The following is a 13806-nucleotide window of genomic DNA, read 5'->3' as shown; positions in this document are numbered from 1 at the left end:
ATCTATTCCTTTGTTTCTTCTAGGTTTTTTCTGCAAAGTAGAAATTATGTTCTCAGCAAATACAGCAAAAAGAGCACAGAGGACTTTAAATTCTCATTTAAGTCATAGTAATGCAAATCAGGAACAATTCTGTGAAGCTCAGTAGAATAACACTATTGGGAGTGAAATGAAAAGCAAGCTCCAAAACTCAGCTCTTGAATTCAGTTGCAACACCACATACTAGCTACTGAGAACTACTCTGAAGGGAAGTGCATCTGAATCCTTTAGTCCACTTATTAAAATATTGATAGCAAATTGGTTCTATAAATACAAACAAAATGGGAGGAATGCTGAATGGCAATATCTAGTCTACGATCCTTCCCATTCTTCTCCTTTCTTCCTTCAGCAGTACTGCAGAACCTCCCAATATTCATCGTATTTATCTATGACACAAAAGCACTGGAATTTCTCAGGTAGAGGCAATATATAGTTATGGCACCTGTCACAGGAGAAGTTTTTGAGCTTCAAAGAAGTTTCTTGAAAAGAGGGAAAGGGTATTTAAGTAGCTCTAGTGACTGAACTACCTTACTTACTCAGTTGTATTGAGTAAAATGAGTAAAGCACATATACAACACAGATGCAGTCTTAGCAACTTGCTGAAGACTGTACATGACTTCCAGGAGCAAAGTTCTGTTTCTCCCATCTGGCAGACTGATACTCCAAGGCCAATGGCTTGTACTTTGATACCACAAATTCCCATGTCGTTCTGTCAGGATTAATTCACTTCACATATTGTGCTGCAGCACAATTTGCGGTTCTGAATTTATGAGTAAGAAACAGACATGATTTTAAGAAATTCTCTCTGCTGCCATAGAAATTCAGTTTTCGCACACAAAAAAACCCCAAACAGAATGAAACGTACAAAAATGCAAAGACAAACCACACCAACCCAAACAAAACAAAAATCCCAGAAGGTTTATCTCACAGTGGAACTGTTCTATATCCTCCATGACTTCCTGAGGGTACTGAGAGGAGCTTGCCAAGGTGCTCTCCATCATTTATCAACAGTCCTGGCAAAGTGGGAAGGTTTCAGAAGGCTGGAGGTTGGCCAGTGTGACACCCATCTACAAGAAGGGCGGGAAGGAGGATCAGGGGAACTACAGGCCCGTCAGCCTGACCTCAGTGCCAGGGAAGGTTACGGAGCAGATCATCCTGAGTGCCATCACACATCGTGTGCAGGACAACACGGGGATGAGGCCCAGCCAGCCTGGGGTTATGAAAAGCAGGTGCTGCTTGATGAACCTGATCTCCTTCTATGACAAGATGACTCACCTAGTGGCTGAGGGAACGGCTGTGGGTGTTGTCTACCTGGACCTTAGTAAAGCCTTTGACACTGTCTCCCACAGCATTCTCCTTGAGAAACTGGCTGCTCCTGGCTTGGATGGGTGTGCTCTGCCCTGGGTTAACAGCTGGATGGACAGCCGAGCCCAAAGAGTGGTAGGGAATGGAGTTACATCCAGCTGGTGGCCGGTCACAAGTGGTGTTCCCCAGGGCTCAGTATTGGGGCCAGTCCTGTTTGATATCTTTATCAACAATGTGGATGAAGGGATCGAGTGCATCCTCAGAAAGTTTGCAGATGACATCAAGTTGCAGGGGACAACGCTGACTTGCTTGAGGGCAGGAAGGCTCTGCAGAGGGATCTGGGGAGGCTGGACTGGTGGGCCAAGGCCAGATGCATGAGGTTCAAGAAGGTTCAGTGCTAAGTTCTGCACTTGGGTCACAACAACCCCACACAATGCTACAGACTTGGGGAAAGGTGGCTGGAAAGCTGCCTGGAGGAAAAGGATCTGTGGGGACTTGTTGACGGCCAGCTGAACATGAGCCAGCAGTGTGCCCAGGTGGCCAAGAAAGCCAACAGCATCCTGGTATGTATATTAATGTATCTGAAACAATGTGCCCAGCAGGACAAGGGCAGTGATTGTCCCCCTGCACTGGGCACTGATGAGGCCACACCTCAAATCCTGTGTTCAGTTCTGGGCCCCTCACTGCAAGAGGGACGTAGAGGTGCTGGAGCGTGTCCAGAGATGAGCAAAAAGTTGGTGAAGGGTTCATAAAACAAGTCTGAGGAGGAGGGGCTGAGGGAACTGGGTTATTTAGCCTGGAGAAAAGGAGGCTCAGAGGGGACCTTATTGCTCTCTACAACTACCTGACAGGAGGCTGTAGGTGGGTGGGGTCAGTCTCTTCTCCCAGGTACCAAGCAACAGAACAAGAAGCAATGGCCTCAAGTTATGCTGGGGAGGTTTAGTCTGGATATCAGACAAAATTTCTTCACTGAAAGTAACAGGCTGCCCAGGGATGTGGTGGAATCACCATCCTTGGAGGTGTTCAAAAACCATGTAGATGTGGTGCTTAGGGACACAGTTTAGTGATGGACTTAGCAGTCTTGGGTTAAGGGTTGGCCTTGATCTCAAAGGTCTTTGCCGATCTAAATGATTCTATGATTCTAATTTTGTGTCTTTGCCATTCTCTTTAACCAGTAACAGAAATCCTGAATAGGTGGCAGGCCTTATGATGATTTACAAAACTGCCCAAAGGAACATAGATTTACTTGATAAATCATAACATTAGGTTTTCAGAATACAGTTTTCTTAATTTAGCATTGTTTAGAACAGTAATTAATCTGTCCTGACCTGCAGAGTACACAATTTCCTGCCTGCTACACCTTGGAGTTGTTTAGATAATTCTCACTAGTCTATAAGTTTACTAAAGTTTTGGATGACAGTAGTTTTGCTCCACTGCCGTTACATACTGGTTGCATCTTGAAAGCTTTAAAGAAGCTAATGAGTCTTGTTTTTTTAATTTTCAAAACTGAAAATTAGAAATAACAAAAACATTTCAAAGTACAACCAGCATCTATGTGTTGTGTGGTTTTCTGTTTGAATAAATATATAGATTTTCAGATCTTATTTTACTGCTAGTTAATTTTATATACAATCATAGTTCTTTTATGAAGACTAGCTTGCCATTTCTCAATTCTCTTTCACTGGAATATATTGCTATAACCACAGTTGGTAGAAAATATTTACCTGATCTACTAATTGGCCATATTTTACTAATATCAGGGCCTGAAATTTCATTTTACTTATGAACCAAGAAAGCATACACATGGCAGTAACGTAAGAAAGGTGGAACTTAATTGCTTTTAACATCTATTCTGAATAACAGTACTTAGCACTCATATGAAGCCTGTGAATGATATCCAACATTACATTTCAGCCCTCACCAAAAACAAACATAAAACCAAATAAAAACCCTGAAGACAATGGTTTGAACCAAGAATAAAAATGTTACTCAGCAACTTTATTTTTTTCTTTTGTTTCTCTCTTTGAATCCTTTATTTCTGTAACAAGATGCCAGAACCCTGACACAAACACCTGGGCAAACAGTAGTTACCTAACCCCTTGGAATAAGGCAAATGTTTTCCAATTAAATTTGGTGTTTCTTAATACTGTTCCAATTAAACAACAGTGGTACTTTGTACTGTCTTAGGGCTAACAGTCCACTGGGAGCATCAGTATAGATATCTATTAAATAAAATGTAAAGATTTTATCTGTTTGATTAATAGGAAAATACTATTGTAAAATGGTTAACAGGTAATAGATTAATCTAAAAATTTACTTGCCACTTTCCATCCACTTCACTAAAATATTCTCTTTCAATGTAAATAAAGGATGCACTGTATTGTAGTGGTGATGTACTGCAATCACATCTTTGTTCACACTTTTACCAAGATGTATTAATTATGTCAGCTGGGTGAGAGGGATATGGAGGGATAAGAGTGAGGATGAGCAGTAGACAAATTCCAGTGTACCCATCCAGGATTCCTCCTAAAACCCTCGGGCATCAACTGCACTGCTCTTGCTAGCAGGAAGAACAATGCTGGCTGCAGCCTGAGTGGGAAGCCAGGTCACCCTCCGTGGGGAGACACATGGTGGGAATTACAATGCAAAAGCATATCTGGCTGCTTGTTGCAAAACAACTGATCCATGTCAGGTCCCCTTGCAGGGCCTGCCTAACACCTCTTAAAGGCTCCTTAATGCAGATACCACTCCACCTGTTACTGCCCATCCCATACCCTAACTAGCAGTTCTAGCATGAAATGCTTTGCCATCCTTTGAACATTTTGAGACTTTGAATTTTTTTTCCTTCTTGGAATAGAAACATCAACAATTTTGATAAATATTGGGCTTTTTTTCCTTAAAATCACCATCAAAAAAGCAGGGAATTTTTACTTTAAAAATTGCAAAATGTAACATATAAAAATTAAAATAATTGTTGTTGCTATTGTTTTCCTAAAAATAAAAAATAAATTGAAACAGAATATTTCACATATTCAGATTAGGGTTTATGGTAAAATGTTTTCTCTTTGTCTGTAGTCAGTCGAGGGAACAGCATCTTGAGTAGAGCATTCATCCCCATTTTAAACAGTTGGGGTAATCTTCTCTTTGAAATGCCTAATTTTGTTTCCATTGTCTATAACCAGGGATTTGATGACTAGGTTGGATTAAAAAAAATAAATAAAATCTTCTGAAGGTTGAGAAAACTAATAAAACTAATGCCGTATTTCTCTTTGATGGCAAAATTTAGGTAAAAAGTGGGGCTAAAACTTCCAAAGTATAATTGTAAAAAGCAAACAAAAAAAATTCACTCACTCTAAAATTAGTTGGCTAAGAAAGAGAATTGTTTTATCAGAAAATGTCTTACTGAAAAGTTGCCTGGTAATATTTTGGAAGTTCCCTGTTGAGCTTTAGGAAGCCAACTGGGAGAGGAGGCTGAAACCTTAAAAACAAGGCAGAAGACAAACTAATGTTTTCTTAGTCTATTTTTATCAAGTCAGAAGGAGAAAAATTTGAAGAAGCTTTATAGAATAGAAGGATTCTTGCTCCTTAAGATGAGAAAGAATAAACTATGAGGGTCACTATGATTCTGTGTTGGTTTAAGTTTCTTGTCCTTCAGGTATAAATGAAAGGTAATGGCTTAAAATTATGCTCATAGACTACATGTATGCACTATGTACATTCTGCCCATTTGGTCATCTGCTCTTCTGTTTCATTTGGCTAATGGACTCTTGGAGGGAATATTTAAGCTAAAATTGAGAAAGGCAGCATTAGCCCAAATTGCAAAACATGGTGGGTAGATGAAGAGTTGGGTTAAGGTGCCTAAAGTCACCAAAAGTCCAGAAAGTCCTCAGGAGTCTGAGCAGCCAGATCTTGGGGAAGGCCCAGAATCACAACACAGTCTATACAAAAGAACTTGACTAATTAATTCTGTCTTAAAACCCACCATTGCCACCATCAAATATGTGGGAAAATGGCAGGAAAACCAAACAGCAGTAAAAACAAGGGCTGATATTTTTAAGGAAGTAATATCTATGGTATTAATATGATCAATTACAATATTGTTACTAAATAACTCCTGTGTTATTTTCAAGTAAGTCTCTGCCTCGTATTTCAATAATCCACTTTCTCTGAATACACCATGCAGAAGGACAACAATCCAGTCTTGCTATGCCAGGGAAGGACCTGTTAATCTCAAGTTTAACATCTTTGCCATCAAACAGCTTCCTCTTGCATTTTTTGTCCTTGATTAATCAAATTCAGGTCAGAACACCATTGAAACACAAATATCCAGTGCTATAAGATACAGGTGAGGTGTGTTTATATCAATACTTTTGGAAAGAAAAGATGCCCATCAAAATCTTTGTGAATCCTTGGCATTACAGCTGGGATCAAACTTGTGACATCTAAGTAGAGCTTAGGGCAAGAGCCCTCTTTCCTAACTGCTACACATGGGATGATTTGTAATGCCCCTTAATGCAATGTCGCTACCTTTTTCTACGTGGTTTGCACCAAAGCCAGCTGACCTGGTTGCTTATGCCTCCAAAACCAACCTTTGATTGGCTATAAATAAAATACTATAAACTACAGTTTACAGCACAACTATATGTTGTCTTAGCTAGCCTGGACTATGGAATTTTTGGCAACTTTGCACTTCCTGGCTCTGTTAGTTTCATTAATTATTAAAAGGCTTACCACCTTCTCACTAGCTTTCCACAAAGCTTTTCATTATTCTGTTTCTGAACTGCTGAATAAAAGTGGAATTTTATAAAACTGCTCAAGGTACAAGGATAAAAATTACAAATCAGATGGGATTTGGGCACCTGTGTGTCTGGAGTTCTTACTTAACAGGAACTATTTTTAACTAATTGTTATAAACAATTTAAGAAAATTGAGATTCTGAAGAGACTTTATTCTTGTTTTCTCCAGTAATGAGAATATATTCAGAACTGATGACATCTAGAAAGACTTGTCCAATAAATTTTGGTACCTTTTCTCATTGCCTGTGATCCAAATTTAATATATAGTTTATATTTTTATAATATTTATAGTTTATAATTATGTAAAATATTTATAGTTTATATAATAATATAGTTTAAAATAGGATTTCATCAATACCTGCTGCTCATGGGAATGAAATATAGTATAAAACTTTTGCAGTTTCTAAGTTAAATACCCACTGTTTTGCATAAGGCATTAATATGCAGTTTGGCTCAATCTGTCGCATTCTGTTCTGCATATATTATGATATTCTCTTTAAATTTGATTTAAACACACAGTTTAGTTCTCCTCTTGGAAGTGCAATCATAGACACTCTAGGGGTGAGGAAGGAAGATGATGTGACTCTAGTAAAGGTGGAAGCAGATTTTAAGTTAGTTGTACATTATAGGAAAAATAAAACTATAGAGATCTAAGAAAGTAGCAACAGCAGTTTCAAAAAATAAAATTAATAGTAATTCAGGGTAAAATAAAAAAAAAAAGAGAGTTTCCTTTAACTAGTAGAGAACATTTCATTCTGTTATGTTGGTTTTTTGGTTTTTTTTGTGAATGATCATCTGTTACATTTCTTTTGCCAGAATACACCAATTACATTTCTAGAAAAAAGTTTGTTTCCTGAGATATTTTATTACTTAACTTGACAACTGGGATATTAAAATATCTAATCAATATTAAAATTCATAATAAGTACCCTCTAAATAGATAATTTATTGCTATATAGCCTCAAGGATCTTTGTCTTCCACTTATTTCTCTCAGATAAGCTAAACAGTGTCTTCCAGGGCAAGTTAGAATCTCCCAGAAAGATTGCCATGAGTTAACATGAGGCTCAGTCCCCTTAATTATTCTTTTCAAGTTCTTAAGCAAATGAACTTATATGACCATAATCAGCTGAGAATAAAACCACAGGAAAGCCATTCAAAGGAAGTCTCTGAAATAGAACAGATATGGTATAACTTATTATCCTGTTTTAATATGGAAAGAAAAGTATACTAATGAGTGTACTTGCTCACTTAGAAAGTTTATATGGAGTAGTTAAAGGAAAATTATATTTTTATTCAAGGCACCATGTCCGAAAAGCACAAAATTTTCTGAATATTGCTATTTGATAAAACCATGATAACTGAAAAGCTATTGTTTCATCTTCTGAATTACAACCCATCTGTGATTTAAATTTTATGTCAAATGCAGTGCCTAGAACAAATAATCTACCCTACTTTCCTCCTTTCAAGTGTTTTTTCCCAAGCATTTTAGATTTTTCCTGAGTTTAATAACTAATAATTTCCTCTCAAACTATACATCCTTTGTCAGTTCTGTGCAGATGATAGTTACTAGTGATTGTAAGCTCAGAGGAAGTCACTGCACAAATCAAAAGAGTTACTAGTGATTGTAAGCTCAGAGGAAGTCACTGCACAAATCAAAAGTTTCAGAGCTCTCTCTGACATTTTTCACTTAACTGTTTGCCAGCTTAACTATGCTAGATCAGCCTTATGATGTATTTGGAAATTATCTGTTACTTCTACAAAGAAGGTTTAATAGTTCTTTGAATATATGTTTCTGCAAATCCTATTTTTTTTCCTGAATTAAATTCTCACTTCATAATTCTCTCTTTGATGCATAGACCTCAGAATTAGATAATTTCTTTGCAAATTGCAATAGGCTATTCCTTCCTGAAAGTATTTTTAGGACTGTACATTTTCTTTTCTTTTTTAAAGAAACATTTATTTTTTTGCTTACTTTTAAAGCTGAAATATTTTTGCACACATTCCCACACAATATGCTAAGATATTTTTTTTATAAAAATGTTTAGAAAAAATGTTTATATTCTAAGTTATGAACCATTGTAACTGCTGAAAATTAGTAGTTGTAAATTAAGGCTTTTAACAGCTTTGCACTTCTCAGATTCCCATCTAACATGATTTAGAGTGTTAAATTATGTCATAGCAGATAGCAACACATAAGATATTCAGCCCTAGATTTCTATTTTCATCTTCAGGTTTCCTTAAAGTATCACCCTTTGCTTTATAAACAACTGCTCCCTTTTATCCATATCCTCCTTTAAGAGATGTTACCCACCTTCAGTTTGCAAATATGTGGGTTTTGCTACAGAACTGCCTTGAATAGCAACTGCGTTATTGAATATTCCCATCTTAACAACATACATTTGGACTAGTATTTACAAACCTGCTCTTAACTTAGATGTCATTGTCTTCTTGTAGCGATTGTCTTAATCTGCCCTGTCAGCCTGTAGTACATTTCTTATTAAGCCCTGTGCATGGATATTACAGCTCAGTTTTCCCATTCAGCATCGTAAGTACATCGTATGAAATTACCATAATGTATCCGAGAAGAAAACCGGGTTACACAATGAGCTGTTCTGTCGCTTTGTTTGTTAATGGCTTGTTTTCCACAGGCAAACTTTCTCCATTATGAAGAGCCCACTTAATTCTTTTGAAAACCACCACTACAAACCCAGATCCACTACCCTCCTGATTTTGGTAGGAAGCCACCACTTCTGCAAAAATCTGCAACACTACTGTTCTGTCTTGTGATTTAATGGTTCTCTAGTTGAATGGCTGTTGTGGCTGCGGACAAATCCTACTGTTCACGCATAGTGAGTCTGTCCCAAATGTATTGGACTCCGTGCAAATATTGCAATTGATCTAAACACACAGAGTTGTTTATTGAGTTTGTGGCTCATGCCTAGAACAATAGAGCTTAAGCAATAGGTCAGACACAGAACACAATATTTCTGCTTCTGAATCCGCCAAAATTACATGGTCTGCAAAACATGCTAGTGTGACATGTTCAAACCTCATTGACCTTGCTCTGGTGATTGTATGGAACTGTAAAGCAGTAAACACAACTCATGTAGTCCAAAAAGACTATGTGGATTAGCAATTTCTTTGAAGTTGATTTAAATATTAACTAGACATATTGCAATAGTATCAGGCTATTTCTTTCTTCTGCTCAGTAATTTCCAGTTTTCTTGCCAGGAGAGACTGACCGATCTACTTTTCACCTAGGAACAATATTTCTTGGACAACAAGGTGGAAAAATTGAGGCCAGACCCACTGGTTTACTGATTTTGGAGGAAGAACAAAACTTTTCTTTCAATTAGCCAAGCATTCTGTCTTTGATTGAGTAGTGATACTTCCTATCATTACTATGACTTGCAATACTGCCAGTGAAGTCAACAGGAGTTAAGCATGCACAGTATTTCTCTAGTGATTAAGAATAATGTATGAATGAAATTACCACTCCCAATATTTTATGAGATCACTTTATGAACCCAAAGCGAAATGGAGAACTGTTTATACAGTCCAGACTAGAGTAAAGTAGCTATCAATTATAATTAGAGATTTCCCTGTAAACTAATAAAAAAGTTCTGCATACTAACTGTAGTGCATTCTGATTTAAAACAAATGTTGATTTCAGTCAAATGTAATGGAAATTATGGAAGCCTAACTGGCCAAAAGGAAAAGCTAGCTATTGTTCAATGATTTCAATAAAGTCTATTTTTCTTTTCTGTTAGGAAAGCAAAGCCAATGCTTATAATAAAGTTGGTGGGTAAATCAGTCAGAATTTTTAATGACAACTGAGTCCCATCAGAAAAAAACTACTTCCAGAATTGGAAACTCTGGTTAAAATGCTATTTTGCTCCTGTCTTCCTTTTTCTTCTTGAAGAGGTAAATTGACAGACTCTTTACAGTGACTTGCTAAAATGCATTTCTCACCTTTTCCACCCTGAAAGTATTGAAGATCAAATGTTTAAGGACTCCTCCCAAACTAAGGGTGTGTTAAGGCTGCTTTTGCATTGCTCTAGTGAGGGCAAAAAGGAAAAAAGGGACCACAGACTGTGTTATATGAGCCTGTATTGATTCCCTTTAATAAGTTATTAAGTGTGGCTTAACCAAGGATAAAACAGGCACCATCCCACCCAGCTCCCTAGTAAGCACCAGTGACTGTCCCCAGATGGATTATGATTCAAAAAGATGGACTCGGGGTTTTGATCCACAGATGCTTGACATCACAAGCAAAATATGAACTCAAAGCTCTACACACAAGTGAGTTATAACCACAAGAATCTGGAATAAATTTGGGAAATAAATCCCAAACTTTTTTTAACTTGTCATATCCCATGAGGGTAAGTGGGTAAAAATGCTGACAGGTGCTTTTAAACCTGAAAGATTGACATAAGCCTCCTTTGATTTGCACAGCCAGAGAATCCATGAAAAATTCTTGTCCTGGTGAAGTACTTTTACCACTGGCTTTGAGGGGAGAAAATTTTTTGTCCTCTGCTTCATTGAACATGTGTATTTAATCATGTAGTGATGAGATTACATCATAGAACTATCCTTATATGGCAAATTCTTAGCCATGGGCTCTTCCTGAATAGTCATTCTAAAGTTCTAGGCTTCTGAAAAAGTCAGCATTTTCATTTTTAATTTGCTTTATTTTAGGAGCAATGAAGTAAATCACTGCTGCTGTCACTGCAGCCATTTGTCTGATCCTGCTTCTCTTGGCCCTTTGTCCATGATTCATTTGGACATGGGACACGTTTGCTGTAAAAGGCAGCTGAACAATTATGAGACAAAGGTGTGGTGGAAGGTGTTCCAGGGTTAAGCAATGTTCAGCATTTTGCATTTTGTTTAAAACATTCACTGACGGTAGTACACTTGCATTTCATAGATTTCTGTGAGCAAACCCTCCCCTAATCTGAAAGGTTTAAATTTACAAATCTGAATGAACTCTGTGAACTTTCCCCCCCCACATATTATTTTGAAAAAAAAAAATCTTTCTAATAAGGCTACTTATTGTAAGCAGGTGATTGCTGCGTTACCAGATGCATAATTCTGGTTTATGCTTACTGTAAGCATTAAAAAAATAAAACAAAGGGAAACATCTATAACAGCTGAACATCTACTAGTTCCTAAATTATTCTGAAACTTCAAATGTGTTTAATGCTTCCTTAGGTGACTGGGACCTCCATGTTTTTCAGTGTCTGTATACTGTGCTAGATTCTGTTAAGCCTTTAGGAAATTTGGTTACTTCTCTCAGATGAAGTATAAATGAAAACTCAGCTCTTGAAGATATCTTGTTAAGTTATTCTTCAACAAAATAAAAATAATAAAAAAGGCAAAAATCTAGGTGTGTGGCAGAAACATTGAGATGCAAAGCCTATTGAATCAGTACAATTGAGTTAATTCAAGTGAAGTGTAGTAATTAAAATGTGGAGGGGCTTTTGAATACCAAACACAACAGGAAGCTCTTTACTCTTGGATGTACTATTGCAGCTGGAAGATATCTTTGTCTTTCTAAAATAACCTTAAATAACTGTTCTTTCTGCTTATTACTTATGAACAATACTTGAGAAAATAGGTTATTAAAGTGTATAGTATAGATTACCAGAGCAATCTATTCTGAGAGTTAAAGGCAATTAGCTCATTGACTGAAGAGGAAGATTCAAAATCTCCATTTAATAACTTGCTGTGGTTAGTCATTCTGTGGATTTTTAAAACAAACAAACTCAACTCTCCTTTTATTAAGTATGTGCATGGATTTATTCAATAACTTAACTAGAGTACAATAGAAATAACTAATACCGGTAGCTACTTAGACTGCTGTGCTGGATATGATTATGGACAGTTTGAAAATAGATTAAAGTAGGGAGATCTTAGAAATTAATCTAAAAGAAATTTTTATATCAGAAGTCCAAAGTGTGCTATATGGAAAATGGAATCTCTTGGCAGGATTCAGAAGTACGAATCCCAAGGTCTTCTAGATAAGTGTAGTCTGTGTCTGTTAGCAACCAAAAAAATAGCAGATGTCTAGCTAAATTCGGGAAGAGGGGAAAAATGCTGATTATTGCTTTTAGATAACTAACCAGTTATTTAGTGTTTAAAGGATAGATATAAGCCTATATATTTTAGTTGTTGGTTGTGTTTCATAAATTCCTCTTCATATCATTAATTTATCCTCCTCAAAAAAAGCATTTCTTAGGAGGAAGTTATCAAGCAAATTTCAAGTTGCTCATGGTGAAATGTAAGAGCCCAGACTGCTGCATTGATAACAAGAATTATATTTTTAGTTTTTGTAAGTATGTTGACCATATGTCCTTGAATTTAATTTACCAAAGCTAACACTCTTGAGGTTGTTAAATAATATATAGAGACATCATTGTAGAATTTTGCATTTGGTGACTTAATGAATCATTTTTTATTAATACAGGGCTTTTAATCAAATATTTAAAGCTTTACTACAGTATACTACTGCTTTAGTAAAAAAAAAAATAAATTATTGCAAAATAAATTATTGCAATCAATATATATCATACCAATAATCACAACACATTGTGTTGTTAATTCATACTCACGGGCACTTCTGTCATTATTCCACTGAAAGGTAAGTGATTTCTAAATAGTATTAACACTGGAAGTGATGAAAGATAGATGGACATGAATTTCAGTTTCTCATCTTCATAACAGAGTAAAGGAAAAACTTGTAATATTTTCTTTTCCCTAGAAGTCCCAGAGAAAAAAAGTAGATATTGTATTCTTAAATAAGTATAAATTGACATTGTTCAATTTTGGTTACTGTCTTGTTTTGTACATCTTACTCACATCAACACTCTTACAGGCTCGCTTAAATCCTTGTCAAATGTTAAGCACTCCACATTTAGACTGATTGTGGAATTATCTGAATTTTCATGAACCATGAAAGCTGGTTTGGGTAGCTGCAGAAACAGAAAGAGGATCAAAACTGGTCTGTGAACATAAAGAATTTATAATCTGAGCATATATCCCTTTATGCAAAGACTTTCTGGTTTGGTTTGAAAGAAAAGCCAGCCCTACTTCTCAGCTTGACTATGGAAAGACTTTAGTCTTTTCTCAGATAGTAAAACTTTCTATGGGAGGTATAAATTCCTATATCCAACGTTAAGCAAAAGCTTAGAGGATAGAAGGGTGTTCTGAATAAACACTAAGAATAACTGATCATATAAAAAACAAAGAAAAGACAATTAATTACTTATTTACTGAGAATATCAAGCATGTTTTGAATGTAAAAATCTGACAAATTTTTGTTTTACTCAGCATTATTCTGTTTTTTAACCATGTTGATTCACTTTAAACATAATGGCAATGATAAATCTAAATATTGTACAGCTGCAACTGTTCAGGTCACACAGATGCCTGAACTTTCATTTCTAAAATATTCTGCAAGTAAACACAATGGTTGTATGCTATACATTACTGAACCAGCATGCCTGTTGGTTTGGCTACATATTATAATGATGCTAGTGTGAATTTTCTCAAGAACGCTTAGCAACAACAAAAACAAAAAAAAACCACCCTCTTTGTACAGAGGTTTGCTTAGGACTATAGTTTCCATGGAAACTCCTAGAAATAGCAATTTCATTCCAACCTTTACAA

The sequence above is a fragment of the Falco punctatus genome (genome assembly GCF_963210335.1).
Source record: "Falco punctatus genome assembly, chromosome: 4".
NCBI classification, from domain to species: domain Eukaryota; kingdom Metazoa; phylum Chordata; class Aves; order Falconiformes; family Falconidae; genus Falco; species Falco punctatus.
This window is presented reverse-complemented; position numbering follows the sequence as displayed.